Here is a 15305-nt window from a genome sequence, read left to right on the forward strand (position 1 = left end):
TAGGCTTGATAAAGCGCTGTGTGTGTGTCTCCCTTGTGGAGGATTTAGAGTATGTTCCACATATTTGGTGGATCAAGAGACTGCATCATGCTCCTTGCAGACTTAGGGCAAGGTACTGTAGGTAGACAAAGATTCAAAATAAAATTCATCTTAGTAAAGCCCTTCTGTAAATTATATTGTATTCTAGGTGTCTATCTATTAAGGTTATTACAAAGTTTGGTGATAAACATATCAGCAAATTCGCTTACTACGCCTATTTACATTCACTGTTTTTATGCTATATTTTTGGGTGATTCATGATTAAGGAAAAAATTATTCATTGCAAAAAAGACTGTAAACGGAGTAATAGCTGGAGCCCACCCAAGATCAACTTGCAGACATTTATTTAAAGAATTAGAAATATTCACAACAGCTTCACAATATGTATGTCCACTTATGAAATTTGTTGTTAAGAATCTGTCCCATTCAAAAGCAATACCAATCTGCATAGTCAACATACTAGAAGAAAGGCTGATTTGCGCTAGCTGGGTTAAATATAGCTTTGGCACACAAAGTCGTGAATTAACGCCGCCACAAGAGTCTATAGTCACCTACCAAAGAGCCTCAAAAGTCTGACAAACAGCCTACGAGCAATTTAAAATAAATTAGAAGTATTTCTGAGTGACAACTCCTTCAATGTAATACATGCATTTCTGGAAATAAATTAGTTGCCACACAATCATTAAAAATACTTTCAATTATGACGTAATAGAAACTTTTGTTATACTGACAAATTCCACAGTACTATGAAGTGTCATGTTCATGATCTAATTCATGTTAACTTTATGATATACATAGAATGACATGGTCTGCGAGCACTACGTCATCTGTATTAGCATGTTCTTGATTACTAACATCGCTGCAGTTCCACCTCCTGCTACTTGGTCACAGCACATGAGAACTGGATGACATTTGGTGAATGGTAACACTCTTGGTTGCATGAAAATTTTATATCCCTCAATTATAGTAGGTTCGACTCTTTGTATTAGAGCGCCCAATTCGGTAACGTCCCTCATACACTTATAGTCCGTGAGACGAGTGATTGGTACTGACAGTTCCGGCGGGCAGACGGCGCTGTTGCCAAACGTGGCTCACAGCACGCGGCGCCCTGTCTGCTACACGCATTCTCTAGCAGCAGAAATAAAAGCGAGACAAAATACTAGTCGTATTGGTACGCGTGAATTTATTTTAACTTGATGCTTGAAATATATTAACTCGAAAACTGATAAGAGCTATCTAGTACAAGTATCTAAGATGCTGAAACATAATAAAGTTATTTGTTAAACTTCACAACTGAAATGAAAATTATTTTCGCAAGTTGTTGAACATTAGCAGTTTTGGTTTCCATTGTTAAGTATTAGCATTATTAATTTGTTCTGCTACAAGCTACAGAATAATTGGTCAATGTATTAAGAGTTATAATTTGAAGAAAGTACTCACAATATGATGATGTGGTGGTAGGTCGATAGCAAACTCCCTCCTTACATTCCTGAATACGTTGTAGTTACCGTAATGGAAAAACACCACTCCTATCACTGTCAGAATCAGATTTGACATTGTCTTCCTCAGCACTATTCGAATTATCACTGCTCTCTCTTAGTTGTATAATTAAATTTTCGATGCAGTCTTCCACAACCCCTTCGGTTTTGGCCGCCTCTCTGATGGCACTTGCAGTGCTGTTTACAATTTTAGCCCACGTCTCGCTTGTCACTTTATTGATAGCTGCTGGAAGGAGAGTTTCCACTTCAGAGATCGTGAATTTTTTATTGTTTGCAGCAATGTAATTTTATATCTGCGCCCACATTCCTTCAACTGCATTGAAGTGACGGTGGTATGGAGGAAGCCGAACGATTTCATGCCCGTGCCTGTTGGCAATCTCGTCAATTACATATGTTGGAAATTGGGGTTTCTTTTGTGCCACAATTTCGAGCAGTTCCGCCTTCCTTAAATCTTCTCTGAAATCTACTTTTCGCCGTTTCATCCACTGAATGATATCATATTTTTTGTTGCCAAGGTTGGTGCCTTATCGTGAACAACGGATGATAAGGCGCATTGTCCATAACAATCACTGATGGACTTGTCAGATTCGTCATAAGCGATGTCTCGAACCATTCTTGAAATACTACACTGTTCATTTCTTCATGGTCCCGTCTTTTTTGACTGAAACATTTTCAAGCAGTTTGGCACAAAACCTTTCGATGTTCCTGCATGTAAGACAATAATACGCCCTTCTTTGCCAACAGGCCCCCAGTTGTCCCCTCGGGCGTTCCATCATTCCAGCCTCTACGTAAAGAATGGCTGGCATTGACCCAAGTTTCATCTAACCACACCATACTTCCGAATTCCACACCCATGATCCTGCGCAGAAATCTGCACCGCCATGCAACTACATCTGCCCTTTCCATTTATATTTTGCGTCCGTTAAACAGTGAATAGCTGAAGCCTATGTCTTTCAGCACTGAACGCAATGAAAATTTGCTCCCTTTAAAAAGATAGTCTTTCTGAAGCGACACCAGTAATTTTGATAGAGTGGGATCTTCCCTTCTCTTATAATAGCTGTATATATGACGACGAATAGCGTCTTTCTGAAAACCGTCCAAAGCTGTCACCTGCTTATTTCTCGGTCGCTTCTTTCCTGGTGTGTGCAGCTTTGTTGTGCCACTCTCGTCACAATCTACACTATACTGTTATTTTCCTATCTTTACAACAGTGTTCTTACTTATTTTCAATGCTGCAGCAGTTCCCTTCACAACCTGAGCAACAGGAATTAAGGGCCCACCGTTGTCCTTTTCTTTCTCAAAGTAATCCCTCACAAAGCACACGAATTCACGGGCCTGGGTGTGTAGCACACTTTTCTTCCTCCGTTTCACTTCTTGTGTTGGGATGGTACTGCCCGCCGCACTAGATATTGTTTACAACGAAACATAAACAAAGAAACACTAAAAACAACAAAAGCGAAATAAACTGCAAATTCAACTTCAGACAAACGACAAACGACCGCACCGCCTGCACGCGAGACACTGGTAAGTTTCATGACCGCGCGCGACCGGGTTTCAGAGCGGCAACGTGGCCCCTTGCTACCCGCTCAAAGTCAGGCCGTCATTGGCTGCCTGCCAGCGGTCACTAGGCAACAGAAAGGCGCTACCGAGCTGTCAATACCAAAGACTCGTCTCCCAGACTATATATGTTGTGTCTCTGCCCGTCCTCCTACAATGACAGGTGACATATACGTAAGCATCCTGTCTGATCATCTGCGTTCATTCTTGTCCACTGTGCATCCGACGTACTTGGGCAATTCCAGCAGGACAATGAGACACGCCATATGTCTATAATTGCTACAGAATGGCTCCAGGAAGACTCTTCTGAGTTCAAATACTTCTGCTGCCCATCAAACTTCCTAGACATGAAAATTGTTCAGCAATCTTGGATGCCTTGCAGTGGGCTGTTCAGAAGATATCTCCACCCCCTCGTACTCTTACGGATTTATGGACAGCTCTGCTGGACTCATGGTGTCAGTTCCCTCCAGCACTTCTTCAGACATTAATCGAGTCCATGGCACGTCGTATTGATGAACGTTTGCGTGTTTGCGGGCCCCTACACGATATTAGGCAGCTACTGTACCAGTTTCTTTGGCCCTTCAGTGTAATTAAGTCGCTCTTTTCCGTGTATTGCGACATCTGTGGCTTCGTCTCTAGAAACCGTCATGCTATCACACTGCAATGTTGAGGTAGCATACCTCGTAATATTTAGAGCCGTTTTGTTTATGCTTTACTTATTGGATGTCCTAAGTAGAAGTGATGGAAGTGAAACATAGACGATAACTAGTTTGGACAAGAAGAGAATAGAAGCTTTCGAAATGTGGTGCTACAGAACAATGCTGAAAATAAGGTGGATAGATTATGTAACTAATGAGGAGGTATTGAACAGGATTGGGGAGAAGAGAAGTTTGTGGCACAACTTGACTAGAAGAAGGGATCGGTTGGTAGGGCATGTTTTGAGGCATCAAGGGATCACAAATTTAGCATTGGAGGGCAGCGTGGAAGGTAAAAATCGTAGATGGAGACCAAGAGATGAATACACTAAGCAGATTCAGAAGGATGTAGGTTGCAGTAGGTACTGGGAGATGAAGAAGCTTGCACAGGATAGAGTAGCATGGAGAGCTGCATCAAACCAGTCTCAGGACTGAAGACAACAACAACAACAACAATTAGAACGATGTGGTTGAGGGCTTGGTATTAAGCGCATATTGTAGGTGACACAGCTACATGCGTTGGTAAAATCTGTAACGTCATTTCCGGTTCTGATCAACTAAATTTTACTACAAGGCAACTTCCACATCTGTATACCTGTACATTACAGAAAATGGCATCACTTTAATGTGTAGTGTGGCATTTGTTTAACATTCATAGTAATCGAGGGTGGCCGTAAAACGTCTTGTGTTAGGCTTCGGGCTTATATTTTAGAGCCTTTTGTGCTTGTGAGGCATACAAAATGAAATTTTACTTATAATACGATAAACATGTGTTTTATTGAATTGTGGAGCCTATTCAGATGAGGCAATATTTAGTTCGTTCTTCCAAAGAGTTTTCCAAGATATCGATTCTGACATTGTCTTTGGAAATGTTCCATCTCTCACTGTTACCGCCTTCGGTCGTATGTTTATAAGCAGTCTATGACCCTCTGCAGTTTAAGTGATATTTGGCAACGAAAACATCTTATTCCTTTCTTCGCTAATAAGACAATTGTGCTGTGCATGTATTTGTGGCAATTGGTGCAGGGCATTTTTGTGCTGTACTGACTGAATACTCACTTTACGTATTTAGATGCTGCTGCAAAATGGAAATCACACTTTTCATGTTGCTGTTGTATACTTTAGAATATTATGAATAATAATATAGGGTCAATGGAGTCTGTAAGGTTTTTAGAGAGCCTTTTGATTGCAAACTGCTGTTGCGTACATAGCTTTCAGCAGCCGTGTGTTACACTTTCATCTACATTGCAGGTATACGTGACGTCACAGCATGACCCATACTGTGTTCCTTTATGTATTTACCTCAACTAACCGCTGGACATTCGTTGTAAACATCATACTTTAAGCACTGTCTACTTGATTTGCAGACATTGTTTGGTTTTTAAATAATTAATTTCCTACTCTATCGTGTTTTACCACCAGAGAGCTGGCCGGAGTGGCCGAGCGGTTCTACGCGCTACAGTCTGAAGTCGCGCGACTGCTACAGTCGCAGGTTCGAATCCTGCCTCGGGCATGGATGTGTGTGGTGTCCTTAGGTTAGTTAGGTTTAAGTAGTTATAAGTTCTAGTGGACTGATGACCTCAGAAGTTGAGTCGCATAGTGCTCAGAGTCATTTTTGAACCACCATAGATCTGACTGAAAACTGCTGTTATTGAACATAGCTTTCAGCAGGCCTATGTCATTTGTAATAATAGAGATAATTGGTAATCAATAGCATCGTTTTCATTTTTTTTAGTGAATGAAGCGAATCATCAGTTTTGTCTCTCCTAAAACGAGTCTCGAGAATGATTCAAATGTAGAAATATTTAATCTGCTTGTGTGTTGTGGCTTATATCAAGAGTAGGCATAATTAGCTACATTCAGTCTGCCTATTTAACCAAGTATTTTAACCAACACATATTTGTCTGTCGTTATTAACCTCGTCAGGTTGCTTTTATAACATCGAATTATTAGCCCTACATTCTCAAATTTCGACTGTTATTAGGTTTGGAAACTTAGCACTGGGTACATACTTAAGTATTTTGGACACTAATTTGGCTAGAATGTGTGGAAATTAGCTAACTTTTTCTTTTATATTGTAGGCTTATTTTTGCAACATAGTGATATCACGTAAATTTATTTGCGTTTTATAGCATTTTTTCTTGTATTAAACTCAAATAGATCCTGGATACTCTGTGTGAGCATCACACTTTTTACGCTAACTACGATTTTGAGACACTTTAGAGATTTTCAGTGTCTTAGATGTTGCGCATTTGTACCGTGCAGCAGTGAACGGATGGCAGTAAGTAGCTGTGTTGTTGTGTTGCAGAGATCGAGCGTTGCTTAATTTTAAAGGCCAGCCATCTGCCGGTGGCAGTAAGCGTTCATTTTCTACAGTGCAACCAGCTGCTAGAGACAGGATTTGAAACAGGATTTGCTTTTATTCCACGTTTCAGCGTTTGGGATAGTTTCCACACCGAAACTCATTTTCAATAAATATGAATTCCTAATTCTTTTTTATATTATACAAGGAAATGTTGGCTTTTAATTATTTATAGGGCACCATGCGTAGCTACAAATGAAATATAACAATGGCACTGGTACACCAGATTTTAAACGACTTTTTTAGTGCCAGTAATGCAAATACACCTGAAAAAAATTTTCAGCAGTTCATATTCACAAATAAAAAAAGAAAAAAAAAAGGATTCACCTATGTTCCGAGAGTTGCGGAACCAGTACGGAAAACTGGAATAGAGATCAAAACAACATCATTTTCACCCTTTTTATTGCTCATGATAACAACACGTTGCACATTGTACCACCACATAGCGAGACCTTCAGAGATGGTGGTGCAGATTGCTGTACATACCGGTACCTCTAATACACAATAGCACGTCCTCTTGCATTGATACATGCCTGTCTTCGTCATGGCATACTATCCATAAGTTCATCAAGGTACTGTTGGTCCAGATTGTCCCACTCCTCAACGGCGATTCGGCATAGATCCCTCAGAATGGTTGGTGGGTCACGTCGTCCAGAAACAGCCCTTTTTCAATCTATTCCAGGCATGTTCGATAGGGTCCATGTTTGGAGAACATGCTGCCCACTCTAGTCAAGCCATGTCGTTATCCTGAATGAAGTCATTCACAAGATGTGCACGATGGAGGCGCAAATTGTCGTCCATGAAGACGAATGTCTCGCCAATATGCTGCCAATATGGTTGCACTATCGGTCAGAGGATGGCATTCACATATCGTACAGCCGTTACGAGGATTTCCATGACCACCAGCGGTGTACGTCGGTCACACATAATGCCTCCCCAAAACAGCAGGGAACCTTCACCTTACTGCACTCGCTAGACAGTGTGCCTAAGGCGTTCAGCCTGATCGGGTTGCCTCCAGACACGTTTCCGACGATTGTCTGGCCGAAGGCATATGCGACACTCATCGGTGAAGAGAATGTGATGCCAATCCTGAGCGGTCCACTCGGCATGTTGTTGGGGCCATCTGTACCTCGCTGCATGGTGTCGTGGTTGCAAAGATGGATCTCGCCAAGGACGCCGGAAGTGAAGTTGTGCATCACGCAGCCTATTGAGCAAAGTTGAAGTTGTGGCGGCACAAAAGCATTATTCAACATGGTGGCGTTGCTGTCAGTGTTCCTCCGGGCCATAATCCGTAAATAGCGATCATCCACTGCAGTAGTAGCTCCTGGGCGGCCTGAGCGAAGCATGTCATCGACAGTTCTCTTCTCTCTGTGTCTCCTCCATTTCCGATCAACATCGCTTTGGTTCACTCCGGGACGCCTGGACACTTCCCTTGTTGAGAGTCCTTCCTGGCACAAAGTAACTATGTGGACGCGATCGAACTACGGTATTGACCGGCTAGGCATGGTTAAATTACAGACAACACGAGCCGTGTACCTCCTTCCTGGTGGAATGACTGGAACTGATCGGCTGTCGGACCCCCTTCATCTAATAGGCGCTGCTCATACATGGTTGTTTACATATTTTGGCAGGTTTAATGACACCTCAGAACAGTCGAAGGGACTGTGTCTGTGATAGAATATCCACGGTCAACGTCTATCTTCAGGAGTTCTGGGAAGTGGGGTGATGCGAAACTGTTTTTGATGTGTGTACTTTAGCGGATTTCGCTTCCACGCAGGGGAATTGAGTGTGGCGGCCTCCTACTCCTCTCCCCCTGTATGTTCTTAGGGCATGCCAAGGCATGCTGTTGCTGATGACATGATACCTGGTATGGTGTTGGAGATAAGATGACGCTGATACTGATATGACATCGTCCCAGATCCCCTTCATGTCCTCTCATTTCCTTGGCCATGTCACTTGGCTCCCTGTACAGCCTTGCAGATAAGGAAGTGGTGATGCTGCTGTCAATAAAAAATGAAATGTATAACTGTCTCAGCTGCAAATGCGATACTGGGAAGAAAGTGTTGATGGATGCCCAGTCAGCCTTCTGGACCAGAAATTGTACTGTCCTACTGCTCATGGGTACCATCGATACCCCTATAGGTTAATAACAACAATATGAAATACAGAAAGGATAAAATTGCTGTTCTGTGAAAGTAATGCATTTAATTACCACGACATGTACCGGAATATGTATTCAGAATGTTTTCTAAAATAGTGTTCACGTTGGTAAAAAATGATTTAATTTCAGCTGTAGTGATACCGATAACTCTCTTGAGACTTGATACTGGTGGGTTCCTTAACGTTCTTTTAGAATATCTCTTACTAAAGCCAGAAACCCAGTCCTTTCAAGCCATTTCGGTATCTTTTAAAATTGTGCTTAAGGCCTAGCTTTATGGCCAAAGCACGGAGAATTCAAAGCAACCAAACCAGAGAAATGCCGTAGAATAATTATGAATGGCTATTGCTGTTGTTCATCAATGAAAAACATATGTGCTTCTCAAGTAAAATTCCTTGTGTGCCTTTTATCTTAATCGGTCAAAAAATGAAATTTAATTTGTGCAGCTCCTTTGTTTTGTTGCTCATTGATGTTCCTAACCTGACTGGACGTAATTTGTTTCCTTTTTTTCTGGGTAATTTAGTCCATTTAGCTGATTTTGTTTTTCTTGTCCTCGCCGTCTAAAATTTGGTATAAGGCCTTAAGTGTAAACAATCTTTTGTGTTGTTTACAGCACGTTGTCGATATATGTGCTTCAGGAACTTTCCTTCAGAAGCCCATATTTGTCCGTCGATACTATCCCAGTCAACCATCATGGTATAGATCGGACATCAATGGCTTCGTTAAGACACATACCAAAACATACTACCTACCGTCATTATAGTTATTATCGTCAGAAGAGTATTTAAACGCTTGCCTCAAAAACCACTAAAATTAAGTTTTTTAGCTCCACAATACGACTCTCGTTTGCAAGAACTCGTCACCTCTGCACCCAGTTTATAGTTATTATCGTCAGAAGAGTTTTTAAAGGCTTAAAACCATTAAAATTCAGTTTCTTAGCTCCACAATACGACTCTCGTTTGCAAGAACTCGTCACCTCTGCACCCGGTTTCTGGCATTGTTCACTATTATCTTCCAGTGCCTGCAGCACTACTCAGCTGTAGCGATAGTGTTGATATTGCCTGGTATGTAGATACGCCACCGATTTCGCGTAGCAGTCACAGCAAAGCTTAACCAATAGTGTCATATTTAACGGTATACACAGGTTTTATCATAATGTATACATTCTGAAAAATTTGTAATCACACTGCATCTCTTACAAAAAAGTGTATGTGTTACAAAACTAAACTCACCTCTTAATCGTTTTCCAATGAGCATTAAGCATTGCTATCAATATCTCCTGGAAAAAATTATGAAGTCGATTTTAAAAGTGTCGTGTACAGAGGTGGCACACACGTATTCTGTTGTACTCGTTAAGTGTTTCATACTTGATAAGAGTTGTTCAAAGTTCATAGTTAATAATTCAGTAATGTCACCCAAATAATATATAATACACATAGCCTCTGATTCCTAATAATTGTCTACAACAGAAACCATTCTCAGTGGTTCTCCACTGACGTCATATTTACAATGTTCGTGATTGACATTTAAGGTTTTCTGTATGTTCGAATTACATGGAGACAGTCTTTGACCATAAATTTTAAGTCTTTAGCAGAAGTAAAAAGAAGCAGTGATAAAGCCTCTGTGGAGCACTGCCTTTGCAGGCGTAAGGCAATAGTCACCAGTGCGGTTACATATGGCACACAGTAGCAAATACAGAAATGAATTGCGAGGTGAAGACAGCCGAGAGCAGCAGTAAACTGCACTGCACAGCGGTAACCTTGAAGCCAGTGGGGCGAGGTCACCGTATCAGGGCAAGTCTCTTGTTATGAACGACATGACTAAGTTCTGGGCTCTAAAAAATGTTCAGATGTGTGTGCAATCGTATGGGACTTAACTGCTAAGGTCATCAGTCCCTCAGCTTACACACTACTTAACCAAAATTATCATAAGGACAAACACCCACACTCATGTCCAAGGGAGGACTCCAACCTCCGCCGGGTCCACCTGCATCGGGGCTCTAGTGAAACAAACGAGCACCAGAAAAACAAAAATAAGTCTGGATTTTGAGGTAGGGAGTACCTCTCGTCACTGGAGATTAGCAGCATGTCCACGATGCCAGAGCTATGCCAGATAGCGAGATGACTGGTCACCATCAGCAGTAGCGATAGGTTCAAGACACGATGCACCTATCTCTAGCACTAAAGCCTTCAAGGAACTTGGTGCCGCCGCCCCACTGCCATGCCCTCCACGCCGGCCGGTGCCGATGCTGAGTTCCTAGTGGGACTTGGCACATCAACGACAGCCGCCATCTGAGTCCTGTCAAAGTGAGTTGGACCCTGGACACAGCTGTCTCCGCGCACCGCCAAGAACAGAAGCATGCCACTGACATTAATGGCCATGGCCTCTGAAGACTGCCGACCTACCCTGGGCCTGCTATCAGCATCATAGGACACCAGTTCAGCATTCAGGCTGGAAGCCGCTGCCCATACGTCAGCGTCAGCCAGAGACAGCAGAGAGAGGCATGAGGCCTAGGTGACTGCCAAATGTCAATTTTTTTTGTCAACATCGTTTATATTGAGCGTCCTTCGTCCTCACTCATCTTTTAGAGAAGTACAGTGAATGATTTTTGTCGTCTTTTGAACAAAGCGATCTGACATTCAATACTTATTACATGAATACTTGTGTTACCTTTACTGTCGATCAGAACTAAAGGTACCAGCAGGGCAGAAAAGATAGCCCCACTGTACCATTTACCTTTTGATAGGTATCCGTCAGATTCATAATCGCCAACCTGAGCGCAACAACATGTATCATACGCTCCACCCCCTAAGGCATCATTGCTCCACAAATCTCGTTACGGTATTTTTACTGTTCCAAGTGACACAACGAATTTGTTCTTTTTGTCAACTGCTTCTAGACACCCACTCAGCCATTTTACGCATGTTTCATCATCTCTTGATGGATTATTGACTATGGCGGTCGTTAACTATTTCTTAGGACTATTGAAACGATGACTGTGTTTCATTCCTTCCTGACGTTTTCACTTTGCAATAACATAGTTACCCATAGCATCAGCCACAACTAGCACCTGTTGACTCTATGTAATGCTAGTGCGGCCTGTAACAATTCTCCTTCAAAGGAACTCACTTAGCTGATGGACTGATTTGGCGCTATTGTACCCTTGGTACCATGTCCTAGAGACACGCAGAACGTGTTCAATGAAGTATCAAGAGACGTTTTATCTCAGAGAGATCACAAAGGACCGATGATGCACCAGAACACTTGAAAAGATTAAGGGAAGTAAAAAAAAAGAGCTTTATTTGCCGATATCACTGTTCTTTCGGATGAAAGAAAGACGTCCAAAAACTGTTCTATGGAGTTGAAAAGCTGCGTAGTACAGTACATTTGTTGTTGTTGTTGATGTTGTTGTGGTCTTCAGTCCTGGGACTGGTTTGATGCAGCTCTCCATGCTACTCTATCTTGTGCGAGCTGCTTCATCTCCCTACATCCTTCTGAATCTACTTACTGTATTCGTCTCTTGGCCTCCCTCTACGATTTTCACCCTCCAAGCTGCCCTCCAATACTAAATTGGTGAGCCCTTGATGCCTCAGAACACGTTCTACCAACCGATCCCTTCTTCTGGTCAAGTTGTGCCACAAACACCTCTTCTCCCCAATTCTATTCAACACCTCCTCATTAGTTATGTGATCTACCCATCGAATCTTCAACATTCTTCTGTAGCACTACATTTCGAAAGCTTCTACTCTCTTCTTGTCCACAGTATTAAGATTAATAGACAGAGATCTGTTAAGATTAATAGATAGAGAGTCGTATGAAATAATGCTGATTCCAATACTCGAAACTAGGATAAATATTTTCTGCATGTTGCTTTGGGAAGGCAGAGTAAGATGCTCTAGTGCCTGGTCACAAAGACGACAATAAGTGATAGAAACTGTAATGTAGCCGTCCGGGGTGGCCGAGCGGTTGTAGGCAATACAGCCTGGAACCGCACGACCGATACGGTCGCAGGTTCGAATCCTGCCTCGGGTATGGATGTGTGTGATGTCCTTAGGTTAGTTAGGTTTAAGTAGTTCTAAGTTCTAGGGGTCTGATTACCTCAGAAGTTAAATCCCATAGTGCTCAGAGCCATTTTTGAACTATAATGTAAATAACTAATTGTCATGGCTGATGAAATCTAAGAAATTGTCCTAATAAGGTGAGCGGCACAAAGCGAGATGTTAGTACTAAATAGTCAGAGGACAACGTAAATAAAAAAAGTAAAGCAATATAATACGCGATGTTGTAGCACAATGATGAAAAAATAGATAATTCATTACGCTATAAATTAGTATTAGACCAAATAAGAGAGAAGGTACTTACCAAATTATGCTATATATTTAATACTATCCTGAAAAGTTGCAATGGAAATGCAAGACAGGTTTGTGAGCGCTTGCGTTGTTCAGTTTCCCTTTGAGGTTCTGGAAGTACTGGCAGCTGTTAACTGCGCTCCGAGTTGGCGACAGATAATACAAGAGCAGAACAAACATCGCTGATTGAGACAATATTGACACAAAAGGAACGGAGCATCGGGCAGAGAAGTAGGGGTGACTCAGAGAACTCTATTAGGAGCAGTCGTCTGTTGGAAAGCTTCCATAGGAGAGTAGTTTTCTCTGCCACAGATTTCATTCTGCACTGTTTTTAACATTTGCTTCCAGTCTTTTCTCATTAGATAAAATCATTTTATTTTTCAGCAGAGCAAGTCAGCCTAGATTATCATCTCAGTAAAAAAAGTACATGACTCCATACTGAGCATTGTTCGAAATTGTAATACAGATAAACAACAAATCCTTTATATTCTTGTTGAGAGAAACGGGTTCTTCGTTACAAATTTTTGTGTGTTGCATATAACAAAATAACAACCAATGGTCTTGTCTAAGACAAGATAAACATTTTTTCCGCATACTAGTGAGAAATTAATTTAAACAGAAAGGAAAGAAAGGAATGTTGGGGCTTAGGATCCCCTTTATGATGGCATCGCTGTTGACGGAATACAAGCTCGGATAGAAAAACGGTGCGAAGGTGCCATTCCAGCAACAGCCTTAAGCGATATAGGCGATACCACCCACACCCTAAAGCTAAATATATTGAAGACAAAAGGAATCTCACTGATAATAACTATTGTCCTGATTTATGTCCTTCAAACGTAGGACAAATTATGAGAACGATTTAAAGGACGACAAGAGTAACTATGAAAGAAGAATAAAGTACATTAGGTTGACTAATGTCTGACAGTCACGTATGACCGTAATATATCACTGATACATGCCATGAAGTTCTAGCACACAAATTAAATCGATTCTTTAAACGCAATGAACTGAATCAGATTTTTTTAAAAGTTTTTCAGCATTCATGCAACCCATATGCGGTTAAAAAAAAGTCAGTTGTAATCATCAGTCCGTTGTAATAGTGATATTACGGTTTCAAAAATACCGTCTGTCTTTAATTGGGACGAGCGGCACTATAAATATAGCAAGTTATAGAAAATGGAGTTAGATGCATACGGTGATGAAAAAAAGAAGCAGCAAACAGTAATAGGCTTCCCTAGCTCGGTTCCCAACTATGTACAATGTGGATATGAAACAGAGGCCCGATTTAAGCGTATCAAAGGTTTGCGGTGAAGAGGAAGAGATGCCGAGACATTCCTGTTAGATTGCGGGTAATCAATGATGCTCGATTTCCTAACTCATCTAGAGCTTTGCAAACTAATCAACGATTCATACCAGTCTGCCTATTAGGAAACTGGTAACGGTAGCTTACAATTATTTACAAAACTCACGATTATATCCTTTTAAAGGATCGTTTCTTTCTTCTACGCTATGAAGAATGCGGCATTGCTCTTTCGTCATTGGAAACTACGTGACTGTTAGTGGCAGAGGAATTAATGAAGTACGCAGAACAAACTGCAAAAGAAAAAAAGCAGATTCGTTAACGAGTAAGTCAAACATTAAGTGGAATAATATTTTTTTAAAAAGTATCACGATAATTTGTTTCCAGAGAAGAGTTACGACAATACATTTCTTGTAATTACGGCTCTCGCTAAGGAGTGTGTTAATGAAACTGGTGTCGTGTGGATTAACTAATTTATGTGAGGGCGTTGATTTGTAGTTAGCAACCACAGCGACTGAATGCTCTAATGTTCGGTTCTTGTAATTGTCTACTTGACTGTCTCCTCTGTATGTCTATTGCTAAAAACTTGAAATTGGACGTTGCGAGGCAAGTCGACCAATACACAGGTTGAGTCACCTAACGTTACCACTGGAAACTCCTCCCAAACCACAACAAACACTGAATAGACAATTCCACAAACCGAAAGTGAGGAGAGGCGCTGGTGTAATTGGTTAATACAAACCATTGAGAAATGCACGGAAGTATGATTTTCAGCACACATTTAGTTTTTTTAATGGAAACGAGTTATTATTTTTAGCACAACTGGAAAATAGAATAAATAGTCAATGTCGTTTCTTACATTGTAAAATGTTAATTACATCCAGAGTAATTTGTAACGTAAAGTTGACGCTTGAGTAACTCCTCAGCAGTTCAAGTGTGCCTATCGGAGGAAACCGAATTAATTGTGAATTCAAAAAGTACAGAAGAGACATGAACAGCACGTTACGTCCACATGCTATCACTATTATTAGGTTTTTTTCTCTGAAGAATACTGTACGCCACTGATTTGTTAGAAGAAAATGTACATCAACATGAGAATGTATTTAAACTTACAATTTTGTTTGTTTGTCGTTTATTTTCAATTACAGAAGGTAAAAGAGTGTGTCCTGACTATTCAGCCCAATAAATGTTCAAAGTGGTGCCCATCATTTGCTGCACACATTTGCAATCTAGCACGTAATCAATATCTTTCACGACGCAGTACATCTGGTGTAATGTGGCCACAGGATGCCTCAATATGTTTTCCTATCCTCTGGGGTACTAGGCCCATCACAGTACACGTTCTC

This window comes from Schistocerca gregaria, chromosome 3, assembly GCF_023897955.1.
Source record: "Schistocerca gregaria isolate iqSchGreg1 chromosome 3, iqSchGreg1.2, whole genome shotgun sequence".
In the NCBI taxonomy this organism is placed as follows: domain Eukaryota; kingdom Metazoa; phylum Arthropoda; class Insecta; order Orthoptera; family Acrididae; genus Schistocerca; species Schistocerca gregaria.